Consider the following 13,779-nt stretch of genomic DNA (forward strand, 5'->3'; position numbering starts at 1 on the left):
ACAACCTCATAGTGTATGATGGATTTGACAATGTTGTATGTGTTGATAAAAGGGGGAAGGAGAAGAACATCTTGATAAGAGAGAAGGAAGTATTTATATTTCCCTCCGGGGCCACCGTAAGTCCAGATGATTCAGTCCTCGTAGCCTGGGTGGATTTCAGTAAGTCCCTTGTCCGTATCGATAGATACTCGGCAGATTTGGAGTACGTACACAATGTCATCACTGATTTAAAACTATTAGAAAAGAGAATTGTATATGGACGCAACAGGGGGTGCTATCTACCAATAGAGGTCGAGAGTGGTGAGATATATTTCTGGACTCCAAGCAGACTCTACATAATTGACACAGCATGATGTGAACATGACCCACAAACTTTGTTTGTTTGTTTTCTGAAATGGCAGGGAGGTTAGAGGAAAGCGTAAACCATGAGGCAAACAGTAAAGACGACCAGGAAGATAGATGGATGATATTGACATAGAGACCACTGATCTCATGTTAAATGTATGTGGCGCTTCACATTTTGGGGGAGGCGCTCAGCGCGAAAGAAGGCACTCATTCCTGGCTGACCCAGTCTGGGGGGGGGGGGGGGGGGACTTTCCCTAAAAAATTTAGTGCTGAGGGCCCGGCGAGGCGCGTATTCCCAAAATTTTAGGAATGCTAGCCCGGGGAGGGCTCGCCGCTCGCATTCCCCTGAACTCCATGGAAGGCCAGCTAGTGCAGGTGCATAATTATCTTGACTATTCAGCCATCTTCTCGGAGGAAAAACTAAACAAGCAAAAACAGTTTTAGGCCTCGTTTATGATAGGTCTATACCTTCATTACCTTACGTCAGTGCATGGCAATTACAGTACAGTCTCTTCAGACCGGCATAAACTTTTAAAATGTTACATGTGATAATGCAAGGAAATGAATATCTTTAACAGTCACTGTTACACGAAATAGCGAAAAGGTGAAGAGTCATATAAATAATTATGTCCAAACAACACATTTCATTTTATCGTGTAAATAAGCCACAGAAAGCTATTTAGTTCGAGTATGTTTCATCATTAATCACCGGTTCCTGCAGCTTACTGTTCTCGCCACCAATGATACAATATTCCTATCAAGAAGACATTTTGAGGCAAACTAAATTCTCCACCTGTCGTGTCTGTTGATCATTCTTTTGATGTACATCGCCATGGTGTAACAACTTGCTTAAAACAAGAAGAATAGATGATATTTTGTACTTTATGATCAATTTGACGATTAACTGATGGAGAAAATACTTGACTGTTCTTGTTGTAGTTGAATCATTAATCTATTCGTAATCACGTCCTATTGTATGCGTAATATTGCATTAAGTGTGATTACAAAGGAGCTTTGCTTTCTTATATATGACTTGTAGCTTAGCAGCGTAAATATGAACCTATATGAAACCGAAAATCCATATAATTTAATTTTGATAGCGAAATATTTTAGTCTGTCTGATTTAGCATTTTAAGAGTAGTTCACACTCATTATAATGATATTGTCCACCGTGTCCGGAGGAAAAGACGCTGCGTACAACAATCAGGTAGTTATTTTGATAATTCTTTACATCCAGAGACGCCATTTTCTTTCTCTCTTCTTCTTAATGAGCGAGAGGTGTAGTCTTAACCTCGTGGTGGGCAAAAACCCAATGACAATGTCTTACCATTTAAGAAGGTTCAAAAGATAAAGTGTTCCGAGTGGCTGTAATTACTAAAACAACTGCCAGTTTTCTATTCATGCTCACATACACACACACACACACACACACACACACACACACATACACACACACACAAATAAATCCACAGGTGCATTTGTGCCTCCGATGATCGTGGCTCGTTTCCGCCCCCTTTCTTTGAGTTAGCAATTTGAACAATTATTTTGAGCTCTTACATAATGTTGGATATATTTTGCTTATTATTTATCAAATGAAATGGAATGTCATTTTGTGATAAATGATATAAAGAAAAAGTCAATTCCTTCCAAAAGTATGATCAAAAGTGTAAATCGGAGCTGCATGTTGTAAAAGTGTATACCCTCCGGGAATGCTGGTTTTATCACTATAACGTCAGGTGAAACGAACTATCATCTTCAAATATAGTGCTGTTCCAAATAAACTGATATGTGTCATTAGTGTACAGACATGTACAGTCGAGTAATTCATTTCATATATTTTTGTTTTTATTTACACCTTCCCGTGTCTGTATTAATATGTACCACTCACGCTTTATGAGAAGGGACGGCGAAAAGTATAGTTACCATCATAAAGACGACCTTCCTGAGAGAGTGACTAGTCATGATGCAATGACACATGAATCATTGTCTTCCTAGAACACTGGGTCAACTCCATTTTGTGTGGCACATACTTCAAATACTTCTGAGTGGTAATATTAAACATGGGATCAAAGGGAACCAAACAGTTGTTACTCCATCTCTTAAACCTTCTTGTTCTAAGTGAGCTTCGGTTGCAAATGCGAAATGGTACACACGAAATAAATTACTTGCTACTCTACGCTTAAACTGTAGGTTTCCCTTTTCACCCCCCCCCCCCACACGTCCGTCTCTATAACCCCCCCCCCCCCTCTCTTTTACCCCCTTTCTCTCTATCGCCTATTCTTTATCTTTTTTATTCCATTGATGCTTCTGGCTGATAATATTTCTCTATAACCTGAGTGTGACCTCGGCTTGCAAGGAATTAGTCTAGGTTTCTGAGATGCATGTTTTACTGCCTATTATAAAATTGATACCCTCTGGAAAAATATGCTTGATCTCCGTTCGACTGGAACCTAGCAACAAAACGTGTAACAGCTACACTACATTATACTTGTTATAATAGTATACTTTTGTCTCAAGCATCTTTCCAGTTGTTTTTTTTTAATGCTGGATATGTATCTTATAATCTAATTTACCTGTTTTTCATGCATTTATAATTAAAGTCTACAATTCTTGATAAAAATTGAAAGATATATTTGATATTCGATGTATGAAATGGCTATGTATATTAACGGTGCAGTACGATTTAGTTAATGTGTCACGTTCATAGCAGAAGATTTTATTTGCCTATGATGCAAACTTATTCCGTTCTCATACTTATTACAACTGTCTCATTTCGAAACTAAATACTGAACCACCGAAATTTGCCAGTTTGTTTCCGGAGTATGTGCTATCGCTCAACTTGCCGAAAGCTAGTCTTATTCATTTTAAGAGTTGTACATGACCCAGGAAATAATTTCTGATGCAACTAAACAAAAATCGTGTATCAAATTTTGGGCATCGTTACCAATGAATATCGTAATTCGTCTGATCATATCGGATGTTTATCTACCCCCGGTGCACGCAACATGGCGTTCAACGTAAATTACGATACTATATCTTCCGTTGAAAACTCATTTTATGTTGTATAATTCACTAGTTTTGCCATATACAACTTATTGGAACATTGTCTGGGCAACTTTATACAGTATACAGTACAAAATCATATTTGTTCCAAATGAAAGCTATGCGCTTTTGTGTTAGAACTAATTAGGATTCACACAGACCCAACATTTCACAAACGAATTTTATTGCTTGAAATATTAAGACCAGAACTGACTTCAGCCTTATATCGCATGTTCAACAAGGTAGCTTTGGATTATTATCTGACAGGTGAATATCGATAGTTCTGTAACTGCACTGCATGTCAGTATTTAATTATAATCATATTATAAACATCGTTATTATTCGTATTATCTGGTACAGTGTAACCATTTTATCTAAGTACATGAATTATTTCGTGAAATAGAAGGCTGTTATAGTCTCAGGCTACAATACAGTTCCATGTTAGTGTGTGTAGAGTGGTGTTGGTAATTAAACACAATAAGAAGAAATAAGTGCAGTTATTTTTATGGTGCTTATTTTTCTTACCTCTGCAATGGCTATTGTGTGCATGTCCTTGTGTGTAATCTATGTGAATTGTGCCAAATTGTGCCATGTTCTTTCTATAGGTAAACTTTTTAAAATGATTTACTGTATTTTGCCATTTACTGTTCAAATGAATATTGTTCATACCTTTTGGACATGTTTGTATCGTTCTATGGTATGATCACTGCGGAAAATAAATCAAATCAAACGGATTACCAGTATGCCAAAGACAAAGTACGTGTATTAGGAAACATAGAGGTCCTTTTCTCCATGATGTATTTGACTTTCACCTTAGTCTTTGTCAAAGGCTTTCTTGCTGCTTTTTATTGTAAACAAAGTGAGCAGAAGGTTTCCAAACAAGTTATGTCAGCCTACCTAGCTGTTTGTCGAGATGATTCGGTCATTGTAACCTTGGCGAATCAAAAGGAGAGACTAGTCAGTGTTGATTGATACAAGAAAAAATTGAATCACGTGAACAATTTTATTATTTTCTTTACGGCGTAGTCTTTTGAAGTGTTACACTTCTGATACCATTATTGTGATGTACCGAGTTCGTTGATTGAGTTATGTTTATCTAGAACATTGCTAAAGGAAATGAATTTAATTCAGTGTGTGCCTCACATGCACTACTTTTTTTCTGTTCTTCTACGTGTTATATAGAATTATTATGATAAAAAATGTAAGATATGTTTAGTATCATAAAAATATGCTTCCAAAAACTTTCTGCATTAACGGAAATCGCAGACCATTATTATAACATTATGCATTGATGAATTTAAGAAAATATAGAATAAAATGGATTTGTGTTTTCTAAGCAACTTCTCTATGACGGTTTTATGCCAGTGTAAAGCTAGTAATGCAATGTCTGCAGTCAATGAAACGTACATTCCTTCGTGATTCTACTATACACGTATATTCCAAGGTAAAATCATTATATCAGTTATCCTATGTATCTTGCTGAAATATATTTCCAGTGATATACAATATAGAGGGCTTTCATCGTGGTGATTACATCAGATGAAAACCAGATAATAAGTGATGTCTGATACAAGTGTAGTTAATGGAAGAATACTGTTTTTGATCTTTTCGTTCAGTTACACAGAATATTGTAGTTTGTGTTATTTTTGCTTGGAATTTCTGCACGGTATAACCATGATACCATCGACTGCAAAGTCTGCCATGAAAGATAAGAACATACATTCCACTTGTCCACAGGTGTTAGGCGTTGTTCAGATGAATAAAAATAAATGAGAAGACTGATTCAAATCCTCCACGACACCTAAGCTCATCTGAAACACTTTCTGCTATACTTAATGCTGATGACACCTTCGTATTTTAATTTTAGCTAATGATTATATTGATATTAATGTTCTTAAAGTTAATAGAGAGTCGGAGAAGGGGACTCAATGGGTTGGAGCAGAAAAGTATACCATCAAATATTCCAGTAATCCATCTTATTTTGTTTTCGAATACATTTATACTTATGATACAGTTGATGCAGAGACATTTTATATGATTCGACTTTACAGTCTTGTCTCATATCTCGTCCTGTTTTCATTTCAGTCTTGTGTCTTGTATGAGTCCCATAAAACTATGTTGTAGTGTTGTTGTTTTTAGAGGGGACTCAGTATCACAAGCATTGTCTTCTTTGTGGGTAAATCAATTTTTCGTAAAACAGGTTGGTCCACACATTGAAATTTGAGCATGTTGCAAAATCCAAATGTGACAATATTGCGGAAATTGTATGTGCACAAAGTGCACATCAGGAGTGCGTAGCGCGCAGTATTTCCCGACGTATTTCCCGCTGAGCCGTTTCCGTTCAATGTTGTTGTTTTGTTTTAGGCACAATTTTTTGAAGTAACTTGATGTTTTCACAAGCTGGTTACATTTTATGTTGAGCATGTTGCCAATATTTGAGGATGTTGCACAAGAATTTGAGCATATTGCATGCAGCGACATACTGAAATCCTTCGTGGACCATCCTGTAATACAATGTATACATATTCCTCTCCTTTATAGTTTAGTACATTGTCTTGTTATAACTTTACAATGACGAATATACAATCAAAATGCGTCGCCTTTTGCTTGATACTGGATACTTTGTTCCCCTCACAATGTATTATGAACATCATTCCTGTGGTAAAATAAGAGTAAAATGTAAGATACTTTGTTCTGCCAACAATGAAATCAAATTAAATTTCAATTGAATTGAATTGAAATAAATCAAACACAGTGTTTTATTTTGAATCAACGGTGTTAAGACGAGACAAAAGGTGAACGGAAATGAAGACTAATTTCTGACACACGGATCGTGGGATTAAGAATTTGGATAATTCTTGAGATTTTGAACAGAGCATTTTGTTTGAATATTACTCAAGGGCTTTGGAATACCCTCCCTCGATGGATCGAGATTGTGGATTTTTCATCGCGCGTCATGACTAACTTGAAGATATCGCCCTCTTCCCGGGTAAAAGTTATTTGATGAAAATCGGTTTTTTGTATGGCTGAGGTATCAAAAACAGAGTGAATCAAACTGGTGTTATTTAAAGGTAGGACCCATTGCACCTTTTACTGGGACCGCTTTGTTGTTGAATATCCCAGCCAATTCAAAACCAGTTTTCATCAAATAAGCTTTGAATTCCTCTCAGAATTGTGTGCTCTTTCATACTGGAAGTAGTTTCTCCATATCTCATAAGAAGTTAAAACCTGAATCCCAAACTCAACAAAAACTATACCATCACTTTATAGTTAAAGCGCAGCGCAATACGAGGGTGTCAAGAGTATCAACCATCTATTAAAAGCGTTACAACACTGCTACATTGATCACTACATGGGGTTGAATATGTCATGTAGAATTCAATTTCAATTTAATTGATTCAATTTCAATTTCAATTTCAATTTATTCGGCACCAAATAAGTCAAAAGTACATTATGTACACAATACAAACAAAAGCAATGTGTATAAACATACATGCACCTGTTATGAAAATTAATGCCGGGACCCCTTTGAAGCATCTGGTGCTTGTTGTTGGGGCCCAACACAGAATGATCCTCTATCCAAACCGAGTGAAAGTTCTGTAAGTCCTCATATCAAGTTAACGTGGTTAATGCACCAGAAATCTTCTCAGGGCTGGCGCTTCCCATGGACAAGAGAGCGTCTTTACCATGGAAGTCTTACTATCAACCACCATGACCATTTATTATACGCCGTTGATACGTTGTCTGCTGATGCGGCTGCGTGATCGGTGCCATCTCTTCGGTATTCCGTTCGAGTAATGGGTTCTGGTTTGACGGAGATGGTGCGAGTTCCAGGCCTCAGCCCGGTCCGGCTACACCAGCCCGGCTACACTAGCTCGCGCCTAAGGGAAGTTCCCTATTAAAAGATGCCCAGTATGGTGACGTCCCGACATAAAAATTCCATGATTTAATTTCAATATCACTTGATTCAACATAACTGTTTTGGCCGTCTCTGTACATGACACTCTGGTCCCGATATCATTCTAATATTTCTTCTATTTTCCCCTTCTTCTTTCCTTCTTCTTCTCTTGATACTGGTTCATGGCGATACGTCATAATTGACTGTTGTTACCAGTTCCCGCATGTCATTACTTTCTTTCTTTCTTTCTTTCTTTCTTTCTTTCTTTCTTTCTCATACTTGAACATCTTATTCATTTTTTCTATTTAATATAAATGCTCCCTTTTCTGTTACCTCTTATAGTTTAGCCTGAAGATAATCTTGGAGCATGAATTCAAAACAATGCATTTTAACTGAATTTTTATTTTTTTTGGCAAGTCACTCTTTCATATAGACAAGGAACTCAGTGTAATCCTGTTTAATTAGAGAATAATTATAGTCAAAATGTATACATTATGTAAATTATACATTTGGTACAATACACTCAATATCTCATAGGCCTCTCAGAATTAATGTTTATCCAAATGTTTGGGTTTCATGTTTCGGTGGCCCACAAGAATTGATTTCGAATTTTAGCTACCCAGTCGGGCCACCACTCTAATGTCATGCTCTGCACATTATATGATATTATAGTATAATATCATAATACTGTACTTCAAAACAAGTAATATCTGCGGTATGCTCTATATCACTATCGTCATATACAATATACATCATCAAATGATTATCAACGGTATACCCGTATAGTTCTGTTTAGATTAATTTTGCATATATATGTTCTTATTGATATACACCCGTGTAAACATACAATGTACATACACATATGCAAAAAAAAAAAAAAATGTATGCATGTAATGGCCCGACCATCGGGTGCTTAGTAATGTATTCCTCTTTATTGGTGGCTCATCCTCAAGATTCATCGGTTAGGATCACAGGTAACATGACATTCAGCCTTATTGCAACCTCACCATACTACGAACTCAACAGACAACAGCTGACAATCTCCTCTACATAATCGAATCGCCATAAACCAGTTCCATGTATCCCGGAAAAAAAAATTATTCTTACTATGGAAGAGAAAACGATATCCAGCCACCTTCGTATGTATAATGTGTCTTACGAGTCAATTAATTCCAGTGGGGAATCACATATCACGCCTTAGCTTGATTCCACTTTATTCATGTATTGATTTATCTATTCATTCATCCATTCATTTATTTACTTATTTATCCATTTATTCATTTTGACTTTTTATACTCATGTTATGCTATGGTGGCTTCGTTGAACTTTTTTTTTTACCCATCATTTACTCCTAGTTTCTCTACTCACTATTCAATTTAATCAATTCTATAGTTTATTCATTTCCATCACTATTCATTTCAGTCGCATTATCAAATTAATGCATAGACCTACATGTTCAGACAACATTGTGATGGTTTTGTGTGTTTCCAACTTTGTGCTGCGCCAGAAAGTGTTCGTTTAACCAAAGATAGTCTCTGGTTCTGTCTAGATTGCGTCTACAGCTGTTTGTATTATACTTTTTGGACTTCACGTGAAAAATATGTAATCTCTGCACTATAAAACAAACATTCATTGAGGCACCCAAATCCTTTTTCTTCTGAAGAGGAAGCGCTTTCATTCTTTTTTTTTTCACTACTGATAACAATGTTTCATATCACAGTATTATTGAATTAACTCCTCATTTTATATGACGACTTTTGTTTTTATGTTTCTCTTTTGAGTAAATTCTCCTCTAAGCTCAATCACGCAAGTACATCCTGCTACACAAAGTAACATTGAAATATCACGCGCTGTTACTTTCATTTAGAGGGGAGGTAGTATTTAAGTTGTGGGAAAACCCACTACTATGAATACATCAGAGGGTGGCAGGAAAAAGGTCACGGTGAGTAGAGACTTCCTCTGATAAATCATCCCGCCATTTTGTGAGTGCTTCGTCAGGCAGCTCTCTTTCGTTTGACTAACTACCAATTATCGGTTTGAATCTAAAAAGTAAGACCACATTCAATAATCTGCGTCCACACCTTCCTACAATCTGAACATGCAGTAGTTTTGGGATCGAATGCATCAATGTACTTCGGAGGCAGACATAAATCAACAAAATTCAACCCGGAAGCACAGCGTACTTGGTAAGCACATGAAATGTTATTTATACACGTATGATATGATTCACCTGCCACATAGATTTACAATTCAATAAATGATCACTGAAAGCATGATTAGAAATTGTTGGGCTAACATTCTGTTTTTATAGAAATCAAACTCCACCACATATCTTGAAGCTAGTCGTCGCTCGTACTAAACAAGATGATTCAATAATGAAAATAATTGTTATATTCCTGAAGTAGTTGATTGTAACGATCTCATGAGCTGAAATGACAGGTTCTTCAAGCCATAAAAGGCAGTACCCGGAGGCAGATAACCAAAATGCGTAAACAAATTGCAAAACAAAAGTCAGGAAAGGAAATGTCGATTCTGAAATCAGCCCACAGCTGTCCATTAAAGGGAATAGCAGATACGAAACTGTCGATATTGCATAAGTATATATGACGATAAGCAAGAGAAGGAGAAAGTAATTTAGGAGAGAACCATTAAAAGTGGAGCCCAGGATAGTGACCCCAACAACATTAACATGACTTTCATACCTTTTATTTCATCTTTCCTTTTCATTTTCTCACAGAACTCAAAACACTTATGTCACAATGTCAAATACAAACAATTTTCCAGATAAAATTTTGAGCAAAATGAAATGATGTACACTTTAAAGGGATCGTACAGTTCTGGTTGAGACCTAATTTCAGGTTTCTAACATTTTTAGGTGAGATAATGAGAAATCTCATATGAAATATGAAAGAGCATGCAATTTTATGAGGAATTCAACGATTATTTGATAAAAATTGGTTTTGAAATGGCTGAGATATCCAAAAAAGAACGATTCTAATAAAGTGTGGGACCCACACTTTGTAACCATCGCTTTGTTTTACTTTGTTTTTGGATGTTTCAGTTATTCCAAACCCGATTTTCATCAAATAAACTTTGAATTCCTCTTAAAATGGTATGCTCTGTGCTATATTATCATAAGTGTTTTCTTGGTATCTTGCAGAAATTCGAACGCCTATTTCTCATCTCAACCAAAACTGTACTATCCCTTTAATCCACTCTGTAAGCAGCAGTTTGCTTCAAACAATATTAGTTACACCAAACTTACTGTATAAAGTGTCCTTGCTGTGCAAACATTGTCTACCAAATGCGCTTGAAAAGTTGAGAACGAGACGTAGTAAATGCTCGGTCACAAATTGTTTGTTTTGTTCACCATTAACCATAAATTTACCATAAATACCATTAGAAACTGCTACAAACGCCATACAAACGATTTTTAGACAATTTCGTAAGATCTTCTTTAATAAGAAGGCCGTACGAAACCAGCGTTCGTAGCCTGGTCGATGGTCTTGTCCAAGATTTTTTTTTAAACTTTGTATGAAACCCTCTCTTCGTAAGGCGGCCGTACGAACTCCAGTCTGAATTCGTACGAACAGTGGCATTAGTATGAACCCATCGTTCGTTCGAATCTTTGTGACCGTAGCATAAAGGGATTGTACGGTATTGGCGGAGATGAGAATTGGGCTTTTAACATTTTGCTAGATACCAAAAAACCACTTATGAAATAGAACAGAGCATACAATTTTAAGAGGAATTCAAAGTTTATTAGATAAAAAAATCGGCTTTGGAATCGCTGAGACATCCAAAATCAAAGCAAAACAAAGCAATGGTAATAAAAGGTGGGTCCTACCTTAATATTAGGAATGCTCTGTTTTTTATATCTCTGCCATTGTAAAACTGATTTTCATAAGATAAACATTGAATCGCTCTCGGAATTTTTTTTATCATCTCACCAAAAAAATATTAGAAACCTGAAGTTAGGTCTCAACCAAAATTGTTCTGCGTGACTGACTGTATTTGTAACATAAGGCGTACCTTAATACCAATAGCTGGCGTCCTATAAGAGTGTGTGTTACGAAGGTTGACCCGACTCAAATATATTCGGGAATATCCCTAGCGAAATATGCACAGTTTTACAAAACAAGCACGCAGCCGACTATAAGAGTCGATGGTTACCGATGATTAAAAAACGTTTGGTGCACAGCACGCCTGCGCTTGATGTCTTAGTTTTCGAACGTATCCACTGATGATGGGCAGCGAATGAAAATCGATTCAATTGCATCAAAATGTTCTCGACACGCTACCAGGACTTGAATATTTCGTTGCACAGAGAGAGGAATTTACACAAAATGAGATTTGATTTTCAAATAAAATTATGTTCAATTTAAATACAGTGTCTGGAAAAGGAAAAGATCATAATGATGACAATTAAAATCATATTTCCCTCAAACAAAAGGCTCATTCAAGAGTCTCACTAGACACAAGTGTTTAAAAGAGATATTCATCTATACAGGCAATTTATTATTTCTTTGCATTCATCACACCATTATCAATATTAGCACATTTTCTGCACTACCTTCCCTTTAGATACCTCTTCGTTTGGTAACAAAGTAGGCCTATATTCACCTCCCCTCCCCCTCACCCTCCCCCGAAAAAAAAATATGAATACTTAAATGTCTAATTATTATCATTTTTAACAACACTGGTTTGATGTGCTCCTTGTAAGTATCAAATTCTGGCAATGTCACAAGGAATCCGTATTAAAGTCATGCCCTGCATGAAAACCAGTCTATAAGGCCTACTAAAAAGGGCCTATAGATAAAAAGGTCACGGAGAAAGGGGGCACAACTACAGGAGCTTTTTTCAGTCGTCCGACCATTTACAAGTATACTTCATGATGCCTCCGTTTATCGTTGTCAAATTCACTTCTCGGTCTCAGCAACACGATATTCAAGCAACTAGTTTGTTCATTAGCCTGTAGGCTCAACAGACATGTTGCGATCCCGTTCCCATAAGAAATTGGCAGTGTTGTACATGGAAATAAAACAGTACTAGTAAACATCATAAACGGTATTCAGTGACATATGATTATTACCTTGTGGCTCAATATGTCATTGATTTTCGTTTTCTTGAGTCATAAACCTGCTAATATTTGTTGATACATTTACCTCTTATCATGGATTTCCTGTTTGATTAAATTCTGCCAATACAGATTTATCTCAATGTGGCATCGTGCTTCTTTTTCTTTGTTCGACAGACAGACACCATGGCAACGTTTCATGAAGTCATCAGCCAGAATCTGGAGTGTCCTATCTGTCTGTCACTTTTCAACCAGCCTCAGTCACTGGCATGTTCACACACTTTCTGCAAAGACTGCTTGGAACGTATCTTTCAAATTCAGCTCGACCAACAAAACCTGACGTGCCCTGTATGCAGGAAAGAAACGCCCTTACCCAGTGGAGGTGCGAGTAAGTTACAAACAAACATACCGCTGAGTTCTCTTGTGGATGAAGTGAAAAGCAAGAATCCTACATGCACAGTCTGTGAGGTAGACGAAAAACCGCCAGCTGTGTCCTACTGTCAGGACTGCGGGAAATACATGTGTGAATCTTGTGAGAAAGTCCACTCGCTCTGGAAACCTGTCTCAAACCACAAAGTAGTGCCCATGAGCGAAGTGCTCTCGGGAAAAGTTCCTCTTCAGAGGAGACAAAAGTGTAAGGAACACCCTAACGATGATAAAGAATGTTTCTGTATTGCATGTCGGGAGTACATTTGCTGTAAGTGCGGAGTGTTGGACCATATGCAGGCTGGTCATAATCTGGAAAGAGCAGCCAGCCATGAGGAGAAATTTCTGAAAAATATCGAGGAGTTGAGGAAAAGAGTAGAATCAAAGAAAACAACCTTTGAAAATCATATCCGCTTCATAAAGACACAGCGCAATGAAATAACTAACATGTTGAAAAAGCTTTCCGATGACATTGAAAAGACGTACGAGGAATACATCCAACTCTTGTCCATCAGAAGAGATGCACTGAAGTGCCAAGTGGAACGACTGTCTGAAAAACTCGAGAAGGAATTATGTGACATGGATGAAGAAGGTCGGCGAACAATCAGTCACATGAAGGTAATGGACGAGCTACTAACTTACAGTATGAAAGTACCACTGGAGAAAGAAGCTGTGTTTGCACACGACACGCTCCATGAAAACTTGGAGAGCTTCCTGGGACGAGATGATCCTGACGACCAATCACCGAGAGGTGTGACAGAACAAGCTCAGAAGATTTCATTCAGGAAACATGTGAAAGTCAATGAACTTTGTCTTGGAGAGCTGGAAGGTTACACGTGGGAAGTCAAAGCAGACGTAGAGCTCCCTAGCAAAAATACTATGGAGTGTATCACTCGTGCACCAGATGGTAAAATGGCAGTAGGATTGTGCCAAGGTGGAATCCTTGTCTACTCCCCTAATGGCGAGTTACAACAGACAGTGTTAAAGGATG

Source organism: Diadema antillarum, unplaced genomic scaffold (genome assembly GCF_040938485.1).
Source record: "Diadema antillarum isolate AM-2024a unplaced genomic scaffold, OU_Dant_1.0 seq00001174_RagTag, whole genome shotgun sequence".
NCBI classification, from domain to species: Eukaryota; Metazoa; Echinodermata; class Echinoidea; order Diadematoida; family Diadematidae; genus Diadema; species Diadema antillarum.